The 21,905-nt window shown below is 41.8% G+C and overlaps 1 long non-coding RNA gene across 1 annotated transcript in view; it reads right to left on the bottom strand.

Moving 5' to 3' along the window:
- Window positions 1–7,248: 7,248 nt before the first annotated feature.
- The window catches only part of LOC149119204 (uncharacterized), a 33,484-nt gene continuing 18,827 nt past the window's right edge, over window positions 7,249–21,905 (bottom strand). Inside the window, exons 2-3 of the long non-coding RNA XR_016228601.1 lie at window positions 8,121–8,219; window positions 7,249–7,323 (exon numbers count right to left, since the gene is read on the bottom strand). This is a non-coding gene — a long non-coding RNA (uncharacterized LOC149119204). The remainder of the gene's footprint in view (window positions 7,324–8,120; window positions 8,220–21,905) is intronic.

Below are 21,905 nucleotides of genomic sequence, written 5' to 3'. Positions count from 1 at the left end.
GATACGTGTGAGGTGGTGTGAAGCGATCATGACTGGAGTAAGGGGCAGGTTTCTTCAGGAATGAGGGTGACAGGCTATCCCAGTGCAATGCCACTAGAGGATAGGAAAGAAATGGTGAAGGCAGATGATAGATGTGAGATGATCTGAAAGAGGAAAGGGAAATGGCAGTGCACCCCTGGTAGAGAAGACCAACACATGAGTACGGAATGGAAATCCTGCCAGTCAGTGTGCCTTGGGAGGCTCTATCTGGATTCCACACACGAGCGCACCACCCATGGACTCATCTTCAGTCCTCCGAGTGCCCACGGATGGCAACTTGATGGAGAGGATCTCTGAGCCATTCTCAGGATATTACTGGGACATTCCTATAGCTTCCTCCCATGGGGCTTCATCCTGGTTCTATACCCTGAAACATGCTCCTATGTGAGCCCAAAGAGGAGTGGGCGGGAGTTGGCCTGGGGAACTCAGCTGCAACACTCACCAAAGTTCACACCTTCCCTTTGCACGTGCCTTACCTTCATCTTCAATAAGAATGGAATCTCCCAGACAGCAAACAAAGCGGGCATCATCTGATGTTGAGGATCTCTTTCTTTCTGACTTTAGATGGGATGAGGCCGGTGCCACGGCTCACTAGGCTAATCCTCCACCTAGCGGCGCCGGCACACCGGGTTCTAGTCCCGGTCGGGGCCCCAGATTCTTTCCCGGTTGCCCCTCTTCCAGGCCAGCTCTCTGCTGTGGCCTGGGAAGGCAGTGGAGGATGGCCCAAGTGCTTGGGCCCTGCACCCCATGGGAGACCAGGAGTAGCACCTGGCTCCTGCCTTCAGAGCAGCATGGTGCACCGTCCACAGCGCGCCAGCCGTGGCGGCCATTGGGGGGTTAACCAACGGCAAAGGGAAGACCTTTCTCTCTGTCTCTCTCTCTCACTATCCACTCTGCATGTTAAAAAAAGTAAAAAAGAAAAGATGGGATGGGAAAGTCACACATGACTCAGGAGCATTCTCCAGTGCCTCAGAGCCTTCTGGGGGGACAAGATGACAATAAGACAACCTTGAGATGTGACTTCATCTGGCTTCTGCATCTATGCAAATGAACAGCACGGCAAATGCATATATTGTTCAAGGCATTTGAGCCCACAGGGGACTTGCTTTCAAAGGAATGGTGCTGAATTCCCCATCTATTGACTAGCAACCATCCTAAGAGTGCCAGTCCTATGCAGACCACAGTCTGCCTCCTGGACAAATTTCAAATGGGAAGTGTTTAAAAATATTTCAGTTGTATCTGGGTGTCAAAGGCTAATTAATTAGACACGATGTACATAACATGTTTTTGTGGAGCCACGTTAGGTGCGTTGTCTTAAAAATATGCTGTCAGGTGCAACTGACGTTAAGAAACTGTAATGTCACTTACCTATGTCTCCTTCATTCTCTCTAACATTTGTATGACTGCTGTGAAAGCTTGCGTAATACACCCACCCCACGCTGTTCATGTCTTCATCACTGTAGCCCCTGGACATTCCCGAGATTGTCAATGATGACACTTAGATGCCATTTTTCACAGAATTTGAGGTGCACGGATGACCCTTTATCATGCATGTTGGTTATAAATGTCATCCCAAGGATCTTTGTGTGAGTACAAAAGAATTTCAGACTATAATGTAGAATAAGCCTACATTCTTTTTGTCAGGAGTATAACAAGTTAGTCTGTGCACAGGTATTTGTTTCATGTGTTTATTCTGTTCTCTGTTCTGGTTTCCGTACTTTAAGGGCATCCCATAGTCACACCCTCAAAGCTTCCCTAGTGCTCATTCCTCGTGTCCTGTGCTGAGAACCTGTGACTTATTCTTGGAACAGTACCTCAATTTCAAATGTCACATAGCTTGATGCTTTCCCTTTGCATCTGACTTACCGTCTTCAATAAGAATGGACTCGTTCCAAGAGGAAACAAAGCAGACATCATCTGAGTTGGATGAATTCTCTCCTTCCTTGTTAAGATGTGCCAGGCCTTGCAAACACATCTCAGAGGCATCCTTTTGAGGCTTTTGCAGTGCTGGGGAAAAACAACAAAATGACATCCTTGAGATGTGACATCATCCAGTTTCTGCATCTAAATGGCAATGTGTCACTGGATATGTTGTTTCGGGCAGGTGGCCACTCATGAGACTTGCTCTCACAGGAATGAAAGCGACTTCACCCATTTAGTGAATGTCAGTTGTCCACTACATGCCAGACTCTCATGAAGACCATGAAATGTGCCTGGTCAAAGCTTCAAAACAGATGTTTTAATAACTTTCATCCTTGTCCAGGTGTTGCTGGCTCAAAAGACAGAGCACACATTTATACTATCACTTGCTTTGTGTGTCTTGAAACAGTAATGTCACACAGAGTGCAATCCATGTGTTGTTAGTATTCATGCCCCTGTTACTGTCTAAAAATTCCATGATAGTTGTGAAAGGCTGCGCGATGCTCCACAACCAAGATCTCCATATCTTAACCACGGGAACCTGTGGATCTTACCTGGTAAGTTAAAGGAGATAATTACATACACATGCGTGAATTCAGGATCTTTGTACCTCATGAATGGGCACTTCTTACCTAATTCTCTTTGTTTCCTGAGTTCAGTACCCTTTGAGTTATCAGTTTTAACCCTATTTCAAGCAATAACAGGAGCACAGAATACTTCTGCTTCTAGTCGGCATCGGACATCCTACTGTCATTCAGCACTTTAATCACAGCTGCTCTATCTGTTGTGAATTAGTTATTTTCTCTTGGGAATTTGAATAATCAAGACCTATCTATATATTCTCCGATCTCCTAGCACAAATTTGTTGCTGGTTGCCATTTCCTTTGTCAGTTTTTTTTTTTTTTTCTGAATAGACTCTTTAAATCACTATTAGTTTTCATTTTTCTTTGGCGTATTTATGTTAAACTGTCATATTTAATCCCTGACCTTGTATGACCGTGACTGTTCTTTTTGCCCTAAGCACACTATTTTATTCTGTGTCCATTTGTCTTCCGTGATGGTTGCTGAACATACCCACACACATTGCACTGATGTGCCCAGCCTCACCTGTCGCTGTCCTTACCAGGATGAGGTTGTAAAGGTGAAGGTGAGTGGCTGATGTGGGGTTCCAATTTATCAGATGTTTCTTCTGCTTCAAGGACCAAGGTCTTGCCCTCCATTGAGTTTTCAGGTTGTGGATCACACTGGGTGATTGAGATGTCTGCAATGTGGATCAGAGGTCATGAATATGCAGTTGATGTTTCATTCATTGATTTATCCAATCCACACATATTCTGATGATCATGATCTGAGTTCTCAGAATAGACGTATTCCATAATCTCACAGGCAACCAAATACATGTCCTGATAAAAACTATAACATACATGTGCACAGCACATTCGTCTCATTGGATGCTGGAGTTTGGGTTAGAAGTCATATAATTGGGTTGGACTTCTTGCTATCTGCTAAAGCTCTTTTTTTAATGGTGTCAGAGTGTGTGAAGGAATACAACTAGCATTTCTCTTGCTTTACCAAAGATTATGTACAAAATATCATATGTGACCTCACTTAAGTCCTGTATTGGGCCTTATCCTACCTACAGAATAACCAACATCTCTGAATATTCTGTATTGTTCCCTGCAGGGACACAGCTTCTTCTATTCTCCTTGATTGACTTTTTCCAGTGAGCACCCTTCCCACATCCAAGATGACATTTTCCTCTTAGGTTCAATTGAAAATGCGCAAGGGGGTGCTACCCTTTGGGTTGTCTATATTTCTTCCCGGGTCCAGCCCTCAGGTCTCCTCAGTACCACAGTCCTTGGCTACTGCTTTTGGCCCTGTTGGCCTCCACTAATTTGTCATGCCAATGAAACAATGGCTGAATTCTGAACTTGAATAAAATACATATTCATGATTGTCTCATGCCACTGTTGCTGTTAAATGTTAACACAGTCCACTGATTGTTACTGAATTCTTAAGATTATCAAGTTGTGCCATGAAGGTGGTGTGCTGTATATGATGCACTCACACATTGCAGAGAAACAGTGTGGTGAAATCATGTGCCACATGTATGTAACTTTGTAACATACTGCTTGAATTGGTCTGAAATTAATATGAAATAAATTCAGTATTTACCTATATGAATACTGCAGTGAGTTTTAATTAGGTAGAAAGGAAATGTTTGTGTCTGTGTGTTTAGCACACATGGCTCTATGTCATGTCACATCACGTGGTTTTGAGTGTGTGTTGTATTACATACAGATGGGTGTTCTGTGGTGTGTGTGTGTGTGTGTGTGTGTGTGTGTGCGTGGTAAGGCATCGGTATTTGTGTGCTATGTGCTGGAGGGGTTCAGAAGTGTGTTACTCCATGAGACACTAGATACTGCATGTTGGAGGAAGCATTCAGCAGCTCTCACCACATACAGCACTTTGAAAGGTTGAAGGTGCTGTGGGTGCAGTAAGAGTTTGTTGATATGTAAGAGGGAATGCTGTCTGCAAAAGTGAATTCTCATCAGACAGATGAGTGTTCATATATGAGCTCCAGAGCTGGGTAGTTAAAACAGGTTATCTGTGTGATGCGGTGTGAAGTATTCATGAGGTTAGTTAGAGAAAAGGGGTACATAATTGAGGGTGCAGGCATGCCCCTGTGCAATTCCACTAGGCAATGGGAAGCACATGATCAAGCAAGGAGGATAAGAGAAGATTGGTTCCAGGGGAAATTTTGGAATAGAACAGCTGAGTGAGGAGGAATAGAAAAGCAGAGTATGTGAGCAGGGGATTGTCCCCAATATTTGGGGCCACATGTTTGCAGATGTGTCAGTGGTGCCCGTGACCTCATTTGCAGCTCTCTCCGTGACCACAGATGGTGAGTTCGTGTTGAGGAGCTGTGACCCATTATTGGGACCACATTACCTATGTGTCACTCCCCACAGTCTTCGTCTAGTTGCTGTGACCTGAAGCACTTCATTATCTTGAGGGAAGAGTTGAGTGAGAAAGGATTGGCCACGGCAGTTCAGTTGTAACTCTCACCTAAGTTCACACCTTCCCTTTGCATCTGTCTTACCATCTTCAATAAGAATGGGCCTATTCCAGGAAGAAACTGAATGCACATCATTTGAGGTGGGTGAACTATCTCCATCTTTCTTAAGATGGCATGAGGTCTTCAAACATATCTCAAAAGCAGCCTCTTGAGGCTTCTGGAATGCAGTGGGAAAATGACCATTTGAGATGCAACCTCATCTGGGTTGTGCATCTATCCAAAAGAAGAGTAGGAAAGTGAATCATGTTGTTTCAGGCATGGGGATACCCAACGAAGTTGTGCTCACAAAAATAAGGCCAGCTTCACCATTCAGTGAATCTTCATGTTTGCTGCATGCCACTCACGCAGACCATGACCAAAGTTTTGGAACATAAGTCTTAAGTAACTTTGAGGTTTAATTGGTTGTGCTAGGCTTGGTGCAAACAGGGTGTATTTCATTGTCTTTTGGAACCCACTTGTAATGTGTTTCATGAAACAAGGCTGTCACAAAATATGTGCTGTCACTAAATGTAAGACACTTTAGTATTCATTTATCTGTCACTGTGTTTTATGGCTCCATTATAGTTACGAAACGCTGAGTAATGTTGCCCACGAAGGCCACAATCTAACCCTGGAGCTTGTGAATATTACCTAGTATGTGAAGGGGGAATTTGCTGATGATGGAAAACCAAGGCTTTTATGATGAGAACAGCACCCTTGAGTACAATGGTGGGATCTTCACTGTCACCCCGAGGATATTTAAAGCTGGGAGGCAAGAAGGTGAAAAGGATGGCGAGATATGTGACAGTGGAAACAAGAGGCTGGAGATTTTTGTTGAAGGGGAAGAAAATCAAGGACAGTGTGAAGCCACAGGAAGGAAGGACACTCCTCCATCACCCAAGAAGAGAAGCCAGCCCTGGGGCTGGCACCATATGTAGTGGGTAAAGCCAATGCCTGCAGTGAGCGCATCCAATATGAGTACCAGTCCTGTCCTAGCTACTCTACTTGCAAATCACTTCCCTACTCATATGCCTGGGAAAGCAGTGGAAGACGGTACAAGACCTAGGGATGCTGCATCCATATTGGTAACCAGCAAGAAGCTCCTGGTTCAGATAGGCCCACCTCAAGCCATTGTAGCTGTCTGGGGAGTAGACCACCAGAAGAAGATCCCTCCCTCTGCCTCAGCTTCTCTGTAATTCTTTCTAAATAAATAAGTAAATCTTAAAGAAAAAACAACAAACCATTCCTGAAAATACCTGAGTTGTTAGGTCCATAAGATGCCACAAGGTGTAGGGGTGGGACACTGGGCAGTGATTAGGCTTATATCAGATTATTAGCACAGAGGTCACTTTACTGAATTCTGCTGTGTCTGTAAGACTGACACAGAAACACAGACTCATGTATTCTTGTTTTATTTACCTGTCTCATGACATCTGGTTCTAGGTATCACCTTGGGATTCTTGCCCATTCAAAACACAAGGACCCTAGACTTCAAATCTCAAGAACCAAGAATTAAAACAATCCTTTCCTTTAAAAAGTTAGGCTGCCTCACAGATTCCAAGATAGTACTGAAAAGGCAAGACAAACATTTTGAGATTTTTTTCTGGACTATGCAGAATTGTGTCAACTGATGAGTAGAATCATTCAGCTCATCTCTGTGCTATGAGAAAAACCTTCTACTGTGAGAAACTTCTACTTTCCCTGCATGAGTCTCTCCATCCCTGCCCCAGTGAGATTCTCCTCAGTTGAGAGGCAGGATAAGTAGCACGAAAGGAAGCAGCAGCCTTTGCTTTGTGGTATCAGGTTGGTATGGTCCTTTTAGGTTACAGTGCAGGTCATATTTGTAAATAAAACTTGACTGAAAAAGTTAATAAAGTAAGAGATGTGTTTCACATCTGGTGTATATTTGCATTTGTCCATACTTAAATAAGGGTCTTCTACGTGGCAGGTTCCATGACCACTCATGGCCTCCACATTCTGTTCCTGTAGTGAAATGCTGTAAGGTAAGATAGTTGTTAATTATTCCATCCGTGCATACTATTGGTGGCAGTACTGCACAGTGTCTCATTTTCAACAGAGTAGAACACATAAGCAATCTTCTGTCCACCTGTGTACCTGTTGTTTTATTTGCCTACCTCCCTTACTGATAGTTCTGAGCATACGTCTAGGTCAAAGGAAAGGAATGACAAAAGCACCTTTCAGGCATGACCATACCCACCACCCATACAAACCTCTGTATCTCTTCATGCTCTTTCCTTTTCTGTTCTTCTGGGATGGTAACAATCCAAGTTTCCTATGCAAGTTGCCTATAATGATGAGAAAGTGTTCATCAATCTAAGGCCATAATGTGTCACATGAAGACTTCTCCCTAAGGATCTCCCCATATATCCTGAAGTCTTATAAAAGCAAGAAATAGGTTGATCACAGGTTATTGATAAAAGCTTAGTCTGTTCCAAATTAAAATTCAGGTGTAATGTGTTTTTATAGCTGGAAGACGGTATGTAGGCAACACATTATATATTAACATCTGTCACCCCTGGTTTGTTTCTGTACTATATGTGGGTGCACTTGAACAGGTGGGACTATTGGATAAATCCCTTAGTAAACAAGTTCTTCACATGATTTTGAACTCATCCTTGCTCAGTTTTCTTTTTAAACTATTTATCCATTTGCTTATTTTTTATTTATTTCTTCTGCAACATAGTGAGAGAAAGGGGTTGAGACACATGTCTATATCCTTATTCAGTTCCCCAAAGGCTACCAAGGCCAGGCAGACCAAAATCAAATGCCAAGAATTTCACCAGGGGCTCCAATGAGGCTGTCTGGGGCCCAAGTATTTGCCCCCGTATTCCACTGCTTCCCCAGGTGCATTAGGAGGAAACTGGAATGGAAGCAGAGCAACAGAGAGTCACCCAGCATCCTCTGTCAGAGGGTAGGATGCTGGCATCTCAACTGTTAACACACCATGTCATAATGTCATCCCCTGCTCAAACAAGTTTTCTTGCCCCAACTGTTTTAAGTGTGCTTTCATCTCAAGCAGTCACACTTGCCTCACAAAGGAAGGATAATTTACTTGTGGAAAACTTATAAGACGATCACCTACCTCTGCAATTCTTTCAGAAAGCAATCATTTGTCAAGCATAGTGCATCACCATGTCTGTGGCGTAGCAACCCACGGAAAGTCCATAAAGTAGCACAGGCCCTGTGTTGCACAGATAATAATACAGGTCATTTGAAATTCCCCTTTACTCTCAGTGACCTGGATCCTCAGGAAGGCTGGTACACACACACACACACACACACACACACACACTCACACTCACACTCACAGGTTCTCCTTCTCTCTCTCCCTTCTTCACCCACAGCCCCTCTCCCACCTTTCCGCTCTCTCCTCTCCTCTTCCACAATTAGACTACTCCCTTTCTTTTTCAGAAGGCAGTTTTTGATTACTGGTTACTAGATAATATCCTAAGACATACCTTTTGATCTCTTTGAAATCAGGAGACAGTATATGGGTTCTAAATAATTTGCCTTTGGTTTCCTTTGTATGTTCCACCTTCGGAAAGTTACTCAAATCTACTACCTTCCTCTCTACAACTGGACACCCAGCAAGTCACCTCTGCTAAAGTATGAAATGGGAATACCCAAGAACAAATCGCCTGAGTCTCTCTCTTCACCTAATTACTGTCCAGCCTGGAACACAGTACGTCAACAGTAACCAGGAATATTCTGTGACAGATTGATGACATCACTCCATTCCAGGGGTTCAGCAAATAGGTGGAGGCCCACAGATTTGCTACCATCAATAACCAAAGATGACACAATTTAAGTAATGGAAATCCTACCACGAGATTTAAGATAAATACACTATTAGTAGTGTATGTCATACACAAACAAGAAGAATGTTTGAAAATTACACTCTGTATACATATATCAAAATGACACAAAGAAGTCTTATGTTTGTTAAATTGGTGAGAAAAGTTGAAGGTTTAAATTTCAAAATTCAATCTGCATGTTGGCTTCTAGGTGAGAGTTTAAAAATATGTTACATATCAAGGCTGGGGCTGCAGCTCACTAGGCTAATTCTCCACCTTGTGGCGCTGGCATACCGGGTTCTAGTCCTGGTAGGGGCACTGTATTCTGTCGTGGTTGCTCCTCTTCCAGGATAGCTCTCTGCTGTGGCCAGGGAGTGCAGTGGAGGATGGTCCAAGTACTTGGGCACTGCACCCCATGGGAGACCAGGATAAGTACCTGGCTCCTGCCATTAGATCTGCGTGGTGCGCTGGCCTGCAGCGCGCCTGCCGCGGGGGCCATTGGAGGGTGAACCAACAGCAAAAGGAAGACTTTCTCTCTGTCTGTCTCTCTCAATGTCCAATCTGCCGGTCAAAAAATATATGCTTCGAATCTATACATCTATGTAGTTTCTGTTTCTACTGAGATCAGTGTCATGTTGGTTCACAATGAGACCTGCCTCTTCTGCCACTGCTCATCGTCACTCCCCTTTTGCTTTCAGAGAAGAGAAAACCCTTGGATTTACAATTTCTGGCTCCCTGGCTAGAAAACATCTGGGCCCTGTTACAAGAAGTTCACATCTGGAGCACCTCTGTTCTGCCTTCCATCCAGTATAGAACACATCTTAAGTCATACAGTCAATATGTGTTTACTTTGAACGTCAGCAATGCCCATATGGCTAGCCTCATTCAGTCTCCCTGTCTCTAGGCTTTCTGTCATTTACCATGACCACTGATTGAAGGATAGGAGATTTATAAAGTAATAATTACCCCAGTTACCTCCCAGAAAAAGTAAAGTTAAAGTCAGCAATGCAAACAAGCTACCATATATCAAACTGATAAAAATTAGGGAAGTCCAACTACACCAAATAGTTGGAAGAACATGAACGAACGAAATGTCATGAGGCAAAATTCATATTAAATCTCTGTAACAATCTCAGAGCATGTAGACAACAACACGCCGATTTGAAGCCAGGAGCCACGTGCTTCCTCCTGGTCTCCCATGTGGGTGCAGGGCCCAAGTGGCCATCTTCCACTGTACTCCCGGACCATAGCAGAGAGCTGGCCTGGAAGAGGGGCAACCGGGACAGACTCCAGCGCCCTGACCGGGACTAGATCCCAGGGCACTGGTGCCACAGGTGGAGGATTAGCCTATTGAGCCACGGCGCCGGCCTTGGAATTAACTTCTGAGAGATGAGGTCAACTAAATTAAAGTCTATGCCAAGGGAGAGGAGCAACAAGAAAGAACTGGTGAGCAGAGATTTAAAAAAAAAAAGAACAACAGAATTGAAGGAAATTCAGGTGGCTTCCTGAATAGGGTAATGACTGGGGCTACTATTAACACAATTCTGCATAATATTTCAACAGCAAAAGAAATTAGCCTGTCAAAAATTAAACATGCCCTATATTACCTCTAGATCTAAGAGAAAGGTATGTTCTGACTTTATTTCCCCTCACTAACACAGAAAAGCACTGCAGTCTCCCTGGCTTAAAATAAAAGTCTGTCCCCCGTTAGTTATGGATATCAAGAGTCTTAAGATGCCAATGTGTTGCTGCATGCTTCTGGAGAACAGAAGTGCAATATAGGAATGAGGAGCTGTGAGTAGTACTGGTTCTGACTGGAAGCCCTGAAAGGAGCCTAAAGCTCTGCAGCATCCAGAGGTTGCCTGTAGCCTTTTTCTCTTATTCAGTCTTCATCTTCATACAGAATCTCTCTAACACCTGCTGCCACTGTAACCTCTTCACTCCAACTGCTACTTTCTTCGCTCCTTTCTCAAAAGGAACCCTGTGGTTATTTGACCTTAACCACATCATCCTGGAAAACCTTCTAGTTCAGAGTCCTTGATTTAAATGATTCCAGCAAGTCTACATTGCCACACAATGTTTCATATCCATAAGTTGCAGGGAACTGGGAAGATGATATTTTGGGGGTAAGGTGCATTTTCCAGCCTACTCTACCAAGAAAAAAACAAAAGTTACCACAGAGATTGCAAGTATGGCAAAATATGATCGCCTGAACCTCATTTATGTACCTTCTCATTAAAGGGAAAGAAAAGGAAGACAATGAAGGGCAAGAATTCCAGTTCCCACAAGGAAACAACTGAAGAAAAGTCACAGAAACATACCGTTTTACCACTGCCATGCTCAACCATTGCTCCTCAGTAATGCGATTCACATGGCGAGAATGGAAAGCAAATGGGGCCAAGGGTTCAATCACCACAAGGCAAAGAAAATGCCCAGGCTTCAGTCCTTTGTGAAAACTGCGCAGCAGCCATTCTTCATCAAAGCCATGTTAAAATGTGGAGATGCTGGCGAGGATGTGGGGGAAAAGGGACACTAACCCACTGTTGGTGGGAATGCAAACTGGTCAAGCCACTATGGAAGTCAGTCTGGAGATTCCTCACAAACCTGAAGATAACCCTACCATTCAACCCAGCCATCCCACTCCTTGGAATTTACCCAAAGGAAATGAAATTGGCAACCAAAAAAATAATCTGCACCTTAATGTTTCTTGCAGCTCAATTCACAATAGCTAAGACCTGGAATCAACTTAAATGCCCATTAACAGTAGACTGGATAAAGAAATTATGGGATATGTACTCTATAGATACTATACAGCAGTCAAAAACAATGAAATCTGGTCATTTGCAACAAAAGAGAGGAATCTGGAAAACATTATGCTGAGTGAAATAAGCCAGTCCCAGGGACAAATATCATATGTTCTCCCTGATTGGAGTAAACTAACCAGCACCAAAAAGGAAACTTTTAAAGTGAAATGAACACTATGAGAAACCGTGACTGATCAGCGCTAGCCCTGACTGTGGATGAACAACTTAATATGTTATCCCTCTTAGTATTTTTTTGTTTGTTCTACTTAATACTATTGGTTAAATTCTGTAATTAATACGCAGTTATTCTTAAGTGTTGAAACTGAAATGTGATCCCTGTTAAATGTAAGAGTGGGAATAAGAGAGGGAAGAGATGTACAATTTGGGACATGCTCAAGCTGACTTGTCCCAGATGTTAGAGTTAGAAATATACTAGGGCATTCCAATTCAATCCCACCAAGTTGGCGTGTACAAATGCCATCTCACTAGTCTGAGTGATCGATTTCTGTTCACAATTGATCATAATGATAGGACTAAGAGCCAAAGGGATCACATAAACAAGTCTAGTGTCTGCAAATACTAACCGGTAGAATAAAAAAAGAGAGAAAGATCCAACACGGGAAGCAAGATACACAGCAGATGATTAGAATGGCAGATGTCCTAAACAGCACTCTGGCCTCAGAATCAGCCCCTTAAGGCATGTGGATCCGGCTGAAAAGCCATTGAGAGTATTTCAGGCATGGAAAGCCAAGATCTATGTCCAAAAAAAAAAATGAACTAAATGAAAGATCTCTGCGAGTGAGATCCCAGTGGAAAGAACGGGTCATCAAAGAAGGAGGTACCTTTCTCTGAAGGGAGGAGAGAACTTCCACTTTAACTACGACCTTGTCTAAATAGGATCAGAGCCGGTGAACTCAAAAGGCTTTTATAGCCTTGGCAACTCATGACAAGAGCCTAGGGTGATTATTGATGCCATAAACAAGAGTGTCAATTTGTTAGGTCAACAACAGGAGTCACTGTGCACTTACTCCTCATGTAGGATCTCTGTCTTAAATGTGCTATACAGTGTGATTTAATGCTATAACTAGTACTCAAACAGTATTTTTCATTTTCTGTTTCTATGTGGGTGCAAACTGTGGAAATCTTTATTTAATATATGCTAAACTGATCTTCTGTATATAAAGAGAATTGAAAATAAATCTTGATGTGAATGGAAGGGGAGAGGGAGCGGGAGATGGGAGGGGTAGGAGTGGGATGGTAGCTATGGGGGGGGCGAAGCCATTGTAATCCATGAGCTGCACTTTGGAAATTTATTTTCATTAAATAAAAGTTTTAAAAAAAGAATAAAAAATGTGGAGAAGAAACCACAGGGACTAACTACTAGTGCATCATCCTACATCCATAGGAGAATGTTTACTGTGGTGCATATTACTGGGTGTCTGAGAAGGACACAAAGCAGCAGAGCATTCAGTGTTAGAGCAGGAGCTGTGAACTAGAAGTTTCAGGTGAGAGGGAAGGAGAAATGGCTATCTGTGTTTCTATTTTAGAGAGACACAGACACACAGACCGGGAGGCTCTCCTCTGCTTTTTCGTTCCCCAAAAGATCAGAAGCCAGCAGCAGGGATCTCAATTGAGATCTCCCACAAAGATGGCAGAAAATCAATTTCCTGAGCCACTACTGCTGCTCCCTCACATCTGATTAGAAAAGAGCTGCAGACAAAACCAACTTTCAGCCGGTGCCGCGGCTCACTAGGTTAATCCTCCGCCTGCCGCGCCGGCACACCGGGTTCTCGTCCTGGTTGGGGCGCAGGATTCTGTCCCGATTGCCCCTCTTCCAGGCCAGCTCTCTGCTGTGGCCAGGGAGTGCAGTGGAGGATGGGCCAAGTCCTTGGGCCCTGCACCCCATGAGAGACCAGGATAAGTACCTGGCTCCTGCCATCGGATCAGCGCAATATCTGCATTAGTGGATGATAAGTCTAACAGAGTAGGTAATGTAGCACTGTGGTGAGGCCACCATTTAGTTTGCTCTGTAGGTACTAGGCATGTTGCTGAATTTTAAGCTGATTATTTTGCTTGATCTTCCTCATCCTCTAAGAACAGTGTTTCAGAACTGAGAAAGCTGAGAATCAAACTTTAATGACACATCTCAAATCACATTATTAAATGGAAAGTTGCCTCGTACCTACACAGCAAATACCAATAATGGTGGTGATTATAACATGCACGACAGACTGCTAATCACACTCCATGTCCAGAATCCTAAAACCTCCCTCATTTGCAGCAAAGTAGATGCAACTGGAAACCGTTAGACTTAGTGAAATAAGCCAGTCACAAAGGGACAAATTCCATATGATCTCTCTGTGTTGTGCCAAAAGAGAACTTAAAATGTAATCTATGGAAGCCAGCCTTACACTTTGAGATGTGCTGAGTCGGAACAGCCCCTGTCTTGACTATGTGGAAACGATGTTTTTCTTGTTTGTTTGTTTGTTTGTTCTTTACTTCCTTTGTTTTTTTCTTCATACCCGGTGTAGGGTTAATATTTCAAGTATATCAATTAACTGAAAATTGATCTCTGTAAAAATTAGAAGGGTAAATGAAGAAGGAGGAAGAAGAAAGAGGAAGTATGAGTGGTAGGGAGGTAGTGGGGAGAGAAGCATCATGATCTTGCATCTGTATATATTAAATGCATGGAGCGGTAGTTCTCAAACAAAATCAAAAAAAAGAAGGGCCCAGCTTGGGTGTAAACATGAGCAGATCATTTTCTGAGGTTGTGCTGAGTGACTGCAGATGCCCAGAACACAGGAACTCAATAGCTCTGAAGCAATTAAGCTAGAGAACAGACAACATAAAGGTCTAGAAAGTGACTACTGCAGGGAAACAGGAAACTGCAAGGAGCTTTAGAGCCTTAATTCACTCAGAGCAGAAGGGAGGACTCTGAAAGAGTAAAGGCAATGATAATGATACTAGCAACAATGGTAGCAATTACCTACATATGAAATGCGTATTATGCCCCAGGGTAATGTCCTGCCCTGCACGCAGAGCTAACTGATACTCAAAGATGTTAAAAAACTTGTCACTGGTTAAGCAACTCCAAAACGTGGTTACGTAGCGTGATCTTCCACATGAGATTGTAGGAGATATCTGAAAGACTCTGCAGCATCAGTGTTTAAAAAGGATTACCTATTTCCTTTACATTTCTTATACTTCAATCATGTTCTTCTGCCTTATACTAGGAAAACAGTAGGGAGATTTAGGAGAGTTATGAGTCTAAACTAATGACAATTTCGTTGAAGAGTTTGATAAAGTCCATATGGGTGATGGTAGGCCCACAGTTTTGGCACAGTAAATTAACACTGTTGCTTGTGATGCTGGCATCCCATGCCTGGGCAGTTTGTTCAAGGACCAGAAGCTCTGCTTCAAATCCAACCCCCTGATAATGTGCCTGGTAAACTAGCAGATGACGTCTCAAGTACTTGGCTCTCTCCCACTGATACTGGAGATCAGAGTGGAGTTCTTATCTCTGCTGCGACCTGGTTTATACCTGGTTACTCAGGCCATCAGGGGGGAGTGAGCCAACAGATGGAAATTTCTCCTCTTCCTTTTCCCCTCTCCTTCCCTTCCTCTTTGCCTTTCCCTCGAGAATAATACATGTTCAAAAAAAGTACTTGTGTTGCTTTCAAGTTGCAAAATTCCCCTGTGGTCTGAAGGTGTGGGAGGTGCCCACAAAAGACTTATCACTAAACTTATGACCCTGAATATTTACCTGAATCTACACACATAAGCTCAGCTATATGAAACTCACTGAACAAAATGTGAATTCACAAAATAGAATAAAAAGCACTTATTGTTGAGAGAAAAAGCAATCTACACCAGGATCCGTTAAACTAGCAAACTGCCACCCAGGGAATTTCAATTTAGTTTCCATTTACAAAAGGAAAAAAAAAATTGCAGTGGCACATTTATTGCACAAAGCAAAATACAGCGTTTCTGGTTTTTATATTTGAATAAACTGCTAGATATAAAGCATTCTGAAAATCACACCTTGAAATAATGCCTCCTGGAAGATAACACAGAAAGCATCCTTCAAGTCTTCAGTTGGTTCACAGGATACAAACTGTTCAGAGTGGTGAGAGCTCAGTTACATGCCAACCAAAATCACAACTTAATTTCTGCCTATAATCATTCTGTTCTAATGCAGTTCTTGTCGCTTCTGTTACACAAAAATTAGTTAACACTGACTTCTTATACACTGTATCTCCAGAATTCAACCACAGTGCTGACAGAGAGTAAACTAAGTAATCCTCCCACTCAGATGGTAGATGCACCTGTTTGACTTGAAATATTTTTAGCTTTTTTAAGTAACTAAAATTGCTGAGGATAAGAAATGTTTCCTTCCTACTTGTCAGGGATGTGGTAATCAAAGGAAGATAAAGTTTAGATTTCTAATTCACCATAGAATAGAGAAAGTAGCCACGGATCAATGCCATTAGACCAGAGAATTTACAGCAACTCTAAATGGTAACTACGGTTAAAAATAAAGTTGACTTTACGGAGAACCCAGAGGGCTTCCATAGCCTTGGAAACTCATGACTGGAGCATAGGGAGATTACTGATGCCATAGACAGGAGTGTCAATTGGTAAAGTCAACAACAGGAGTCACTGTGCACTTACTCCTCATGTAGGATCTCTGTCCTTAATGTGCTGTCCATTGAGATTTAATGCTATAACGAGTACTCAAACAATATATTTCACTTTGTGTTTCTATGGGGGTGCCTACTGTTGAAATCCTTACTTAATACATACTAAACTGATCCTCTCCAAAAAAAAAAAAAGAAATTATCAATTCCTAACTTGACTCTCACTGGGATTAAACATGACAATAGGTCTGCTCTGATTTCATCATCATTTAAAAAAATCACCTATTATTTTTCACTTTATGTTTCTGTGTGGGAGCAAACTGTTTAAATCCATACTTAATGTATATACTAAGCTGATCTTCTGTATATTAAGATAATCGAAAATGAATCTTGATGTGAATGGAAGGGGAGAGGGAGTGGATAAGCGGAGGGTTGTGGGTGGGAGGGACGGTATGGGGGGGAAGTCATTGTAATCCATAAGTCGTACTTTGGAAATTTATATTCATTAAATAAAAGTTTAAAAAAAATAAAATAAAATAAATAAAGTTGACTTTTGTCCAAGCAATGATTTTTATACTGAAAAATTGTTTTCACGTAATCCAAATCTCTGACATAAATATCCCTTCACCCCATATTTTAGCAGTCAGATGATCATCAGCACGCCAGTGTTGGTTAGATGTAAGCCAGTCTACACTGTGTCTTAACTACTCAGGGAATTCAGGAAGAGAGTGCGTTATCCAGAGTAGAACAAAAAGATCATGAGATGTGTGTTTTCCCAGGGACCAACTGTACTATTTTGAACCTATTTTCACCAGTCCAAGCCTGCCTTTCCAAAAAAGAAACAGAATATATGTCCATCGTCACAAACATGCAATTCTTGAAATGCCAACTTTTGTATAGCTTTATGGTTACTGATGATGCCTCTTCCCAATCAACTCTATTATAAAATATTTTTTTCTGATTATCAGCATCTATGCACATATGACTTCTGTTCTGAGATTTCTAGCAATTATGAATCAAATTCTGAGAATCACTGCAACCCATACAGATATTACCATTGTTCACAGGTAGACCAACCTTCTGCGCCAAATTTGGCAGGCCTCATATGGCCCATGGGCTACTTCTGATATTAGGAAATGTGTTTTTCATAGTAGGGGCAGAATTTACAATGTGTGGTGTGATGCTTGCACACTAGGATAGCTTCTGCTTTTCCAATGTCCATTTCCACTGTATGCGACTAATATACTAGTCATTTCTTTATTAGGGCATGGTAAATCAGGAGCTCTCAAAATCTAGTGAACAGAATTTTCCTCATCTCAATGGCTGCTCTGCGTTATAACATTATAGATACATTTGTAAAGGTATTCATTTTGGTGCAGTGATGGAATAAAGCTGAAGTTGGCACAGTTTTCCTAAAAGGGCATTTTCAGTTCTGTGGAAAATACAACTTCTGTCACAACTTGTCACTCTTGTTTTACTAATGTAAAAACAAGTGTACACAAAGTACAAATGAGCTGCCATGGAAAAGTTTATGCCAACTAACATTTGGACTTTAAGAATACATTTACTGCCATATTTTAAATATAGTAATACAAAGAAAACACCATAGAATTTTGAACAATGAATCTTTTTTTTTTTTTCGGTTTACATTGTAACCCAAATTATTGGAACGAACATGGATTGTTTATACGCAAATAAAATGTGGTAACTAAATTCATTTAACAGTCGTTTACTGAACATTTTATACTTACTGGATTCTTCATAAATCACTGTAAACACCATCTTAAATGATATAAGACCTTGTTTCTAAATAATTTTGGGGTGGTGGTGGTGCATTGGCACAGTGGGTCAAAGCCTTGCCTTGCAGCAGCAGCATCCTATATTGGCACTGGTTTGAGTCCTGGCTGGCCTCCTTCTGATCCATCTCTATGCTTACGCCTGGGAAAACAATGGGCTACGGGCAAAGTGCTTGGGCACCTGTACCCGCATGGGAGACCTGAACGAAGCTCCTGGCTCCTGACTTTAGATCAGCTCCCACTCCCTCTGGCCACTGAGGCCATGTGGGGCGTAAATCAGCAGAAGAAAGACTCTCTCTCTCTCTCTCTCTCTCTCTCTCTCTCTCTCTCTCTCTGTTGATGTGTGTGTGTGTGTGTTTTTTTTTTCCAGGAATTACCATAATTTTCTTTTTTTTTTTACAATGGCTTCCCCCCATAACGTCCCTCCAACCTCAACCCTCCTCTTATCCACTCCCTCTACCCTTCCAATCACATCAAGATTCTTTTTTTATTCTCTTTATTTACAGAAGATCAGTTTAGCATACATTAAGTAAAGATTTCAACAGTTTGCTCCCACACAGAAACATAAAGTGAAAAATACTGTTTGAGTACTAGTTATAGCATTAAATCTCAATGTACAGCACACTAAGGCCAAAGATCCTACATGAGGAGTAAGTGCACAGTGACTCCTGTTGTTGACTTAACAAATTGACACTCTTGTTTATGGCATCAATAATCACCCTAGGCTCTTGTCATGAGCTGCCAAGGCTATGGAAGCCCCCTGAGTTCACTGACTCTGATCATATTTAGACAAGGCCATGGTCAAAGTAGAAGTTCTCTCCTCCCTTCAGAGAAAGGTACCTCCTTCTTTGATGACCCGTTCTTTCCACTGGGATCCCACTCGCGGAGATCTTTCATTTAGGTTTTTTTTTTTCCCCCAGAGTGTCTTGGCTTTCCATGCCTGAAATACTCTCATGGCTTTTTCAGCCAGATCTGCATGCCCTAAGGGCTGATTCTGAGGCCAGAGTGCTATTTAAGACATCTGCCATTCTATGGGTCTGTTGTGTATTTCACTTCCCATGTTGGATCATTCTCTCCCTTTTTGATTCTATCAGCTAGTATTTTCAGACACTATTCTTCTTTATGTGATCCCTTTGGTTCTTAGTCCTATCATTACGATCAGTTGTGAACAGAAACTGATCACATGGACTAGTGAGATGGCATTGGTACATGCCACCTCGATGGGATTGAATTCGAATCCCCTGGTATGTTTCTAACTCTATGCACCAAGTCAACTGCAACAAAATAGCACACAGCACCAGTATCTCACCAGAGAGGAAAGTGAACAAAGAAGGACATGAGCAAAGAAGGACATGATGCAAAAAGCAATACCTCCACCTTGGGTGCAATGGCCTGGAAGGGGAGCCCTCTTGGAGTGTAAAGTTACAAGAACATAAAAGTTGTGGCCTCTGATGCAAACCACAGAAAGAAGAAATAATAACAAAATATGTTTAGTTTGGAGTGGATCAATGCAGGTTCCAAATCCAGAAATAAGATAGGGAAAGGGACACCAACTCTAGTCACAGCGGCGATTTACCTCCATCTCTCTTTTGCTCTGTTTTTCACGTGACAATGATAGACACGCAATAAACTAAGCAAAAATACTCATGAAACAAAGCAAAGGACAAAAATAAAACATGAGCACAACATCAGACTGGCATTTAAAATAATTTCCATTAATACGTTAAAGTCTGCTTGACAACAGATGGATTATCTGGATGAGACCCTAAAGATTTCAGCAGACATAAAGGAGAAAAAAATCAAACAGAAAAAAATAAGTGTGTGAAAAACACATCAACAAAGGTGAAGAATGTGCTTGACAGACTAATCAGTAGACTTGATACCACTGAGTTAAACATCAGTGAACCTGAAGCTAGTAGGCCAGAATGCAATTACAGAAAGTGAAGCATAAAAATACATTTTGAGAAAACATTAACAAAACTAGCGTCTCCAAAAACCCACTACATACAAAATTAAATGGAGAAAAATTAATGTATTTGAAATACAGAAAACAAAGATAAAGGGAAAGGAGAAATATATGTGGAAATAACTTCCTCCAATCATTTATAAAGAAAATCCTAACAATAAACAAACATTAATAAAGGCACAAATGAGTGCACCAATATGGGCAGTTACTAGATTGATATTCAAAGTCAATTACATCTTTACCATCAGTGAAGACACTAAGCTACAGCTTCCATGTGTATGACAAAATTCAATACCATCAAATGCCAATTCTCCTCAAACTGAACTAAGTTAGGCATCCAACAAAACTCCAATTAAAATTATGCAAGTGTGTTAGTGACTGTGTGCATGTGTGTACACGCGCGTGCGCGCTGACAGGAAAAGACATATGTGACACCTGAAAATGTAAATTTCCTAAGAATACAGGAAGAGCAATTGTGTTTTCATGGCTTCTTAAATATTACCAGATTTATCACCTTTTAGACATTTATGAAAGGTTTCACAGTAATATTTGGATTCATTCAGGATGCAAAAATTCCTTATATGAGTAATTTATAAGCAGAAATGTGAAGCTCACAATTCTAAACACTGGGACATCCAAGATAAAGACACCAGCTTATTCTGCCTTCTGGCAGCTCATCCTCCCTCTCATAGGAGATTTTATGGGTCCGACTACTCCCTTGCCACTCCTACCAAGACTTTCTGCTAAGGACACTAATCCTATTCATAACATGAGAGCCTCAGCACATAATCAACCCAGAAAGAAACAGCCTTCCGATACTGCCGCATCAGATATTAAGTTCCAACCTAATATTGCAGGCATACCTGCATGCTCACTACAGCTCAAGAATAAAATGAAATCTAAAGAACTATCTGGTCTGAACCTAGTACTAGTATGTAGTCAGACTCTGGTTTACAGGGCTGATCAGAAAGAAACCTTGATATGTTTCACTACATAAGAACAAAGCTCTCAACTCTATCAAGGTTACCCTCTGAATCTGAAGTATTACTTTTCAAAGGTTAATTTATTTATTTGAAAGGCAGAGTTACAAAGAAGCAGAGGTGGAGGGGGAGAAGAGGATCGGGGAGAGAGAGACTGACTCTTCTATCTGATGGTTCATGCCCACATGGCCACAACGGTCAGAGCTAGGCTTATCCAAAGCCAAGAGATTCTTCAAAGTCTCCTATTGTGGGTGCAGAGGCCCAAGGACTTGGGACATCTTGCAGTGCTTTCCTGGGTTCATTAACAGGACGCTGGATTGAAGTGGAGCAGCGAGGACTTGAGGTGGCACCCATAGGGATGCTGGCTACTGCAGGGGGTGACTTTACCCACTATGCCACAGCACCAGCTCATGATTTGCAAAAGTATTTACAAAACTCAATTTGTGCTCATACCTGAACACTCAGGGTATTTTCTACTGTTTTCCCAGACCATAACAGAGAGCTGGATCAGAAGAGGATCAGCTGCGACATGAACTGGTGCCCATATGGGATGCAGGCAACACAGGTGGAGGCTTACTCTAAGCCACAGCACAGGCCCAAGCCCACACAAAAATTGGGATTATGCGAGGCATGAGTTTGTCTCTATTGGTTATGATTAACAATGTTCCGTGTTACGGAGAAGACCTGAATATTTGAACACCATCCAATATCCATGTTCTCTCAAGATTTTTGCAAATAAGAGAGAGTAAATATACCGTGAATTCCAAAACTATACTTCTAGAACTAGGTTACATTCCTTCAAGCTCAATGAATTATTCTATTTAGCTCTCCATAGCCTGGTCATTATAAATGATGTGATAATGTATTGACCTAGAAAAAGTATTCCTCAA

The sequence above is a fragment of the Oryctolagus cuniculus genome, chromosome Y (genome assembly GCF_051225735.1).
Source record: "Oryctolagus cuniculus isolate XC-2025 breed Fujian yellow rabbit chromosome Y, ASM5122573v1, whole genome shotgun sequence".
Classification (NCBI taxonomy): domain Eukaryota; kingdom Metazoa; phylum Chordata; class Mammalia; order Lagomorpha; family Leporidae; genus Oryctolagus; species Oryctolagus cuniculus.
This window is presented reverse-complemented; position numbering and strand designations above follow the sequence as displayed.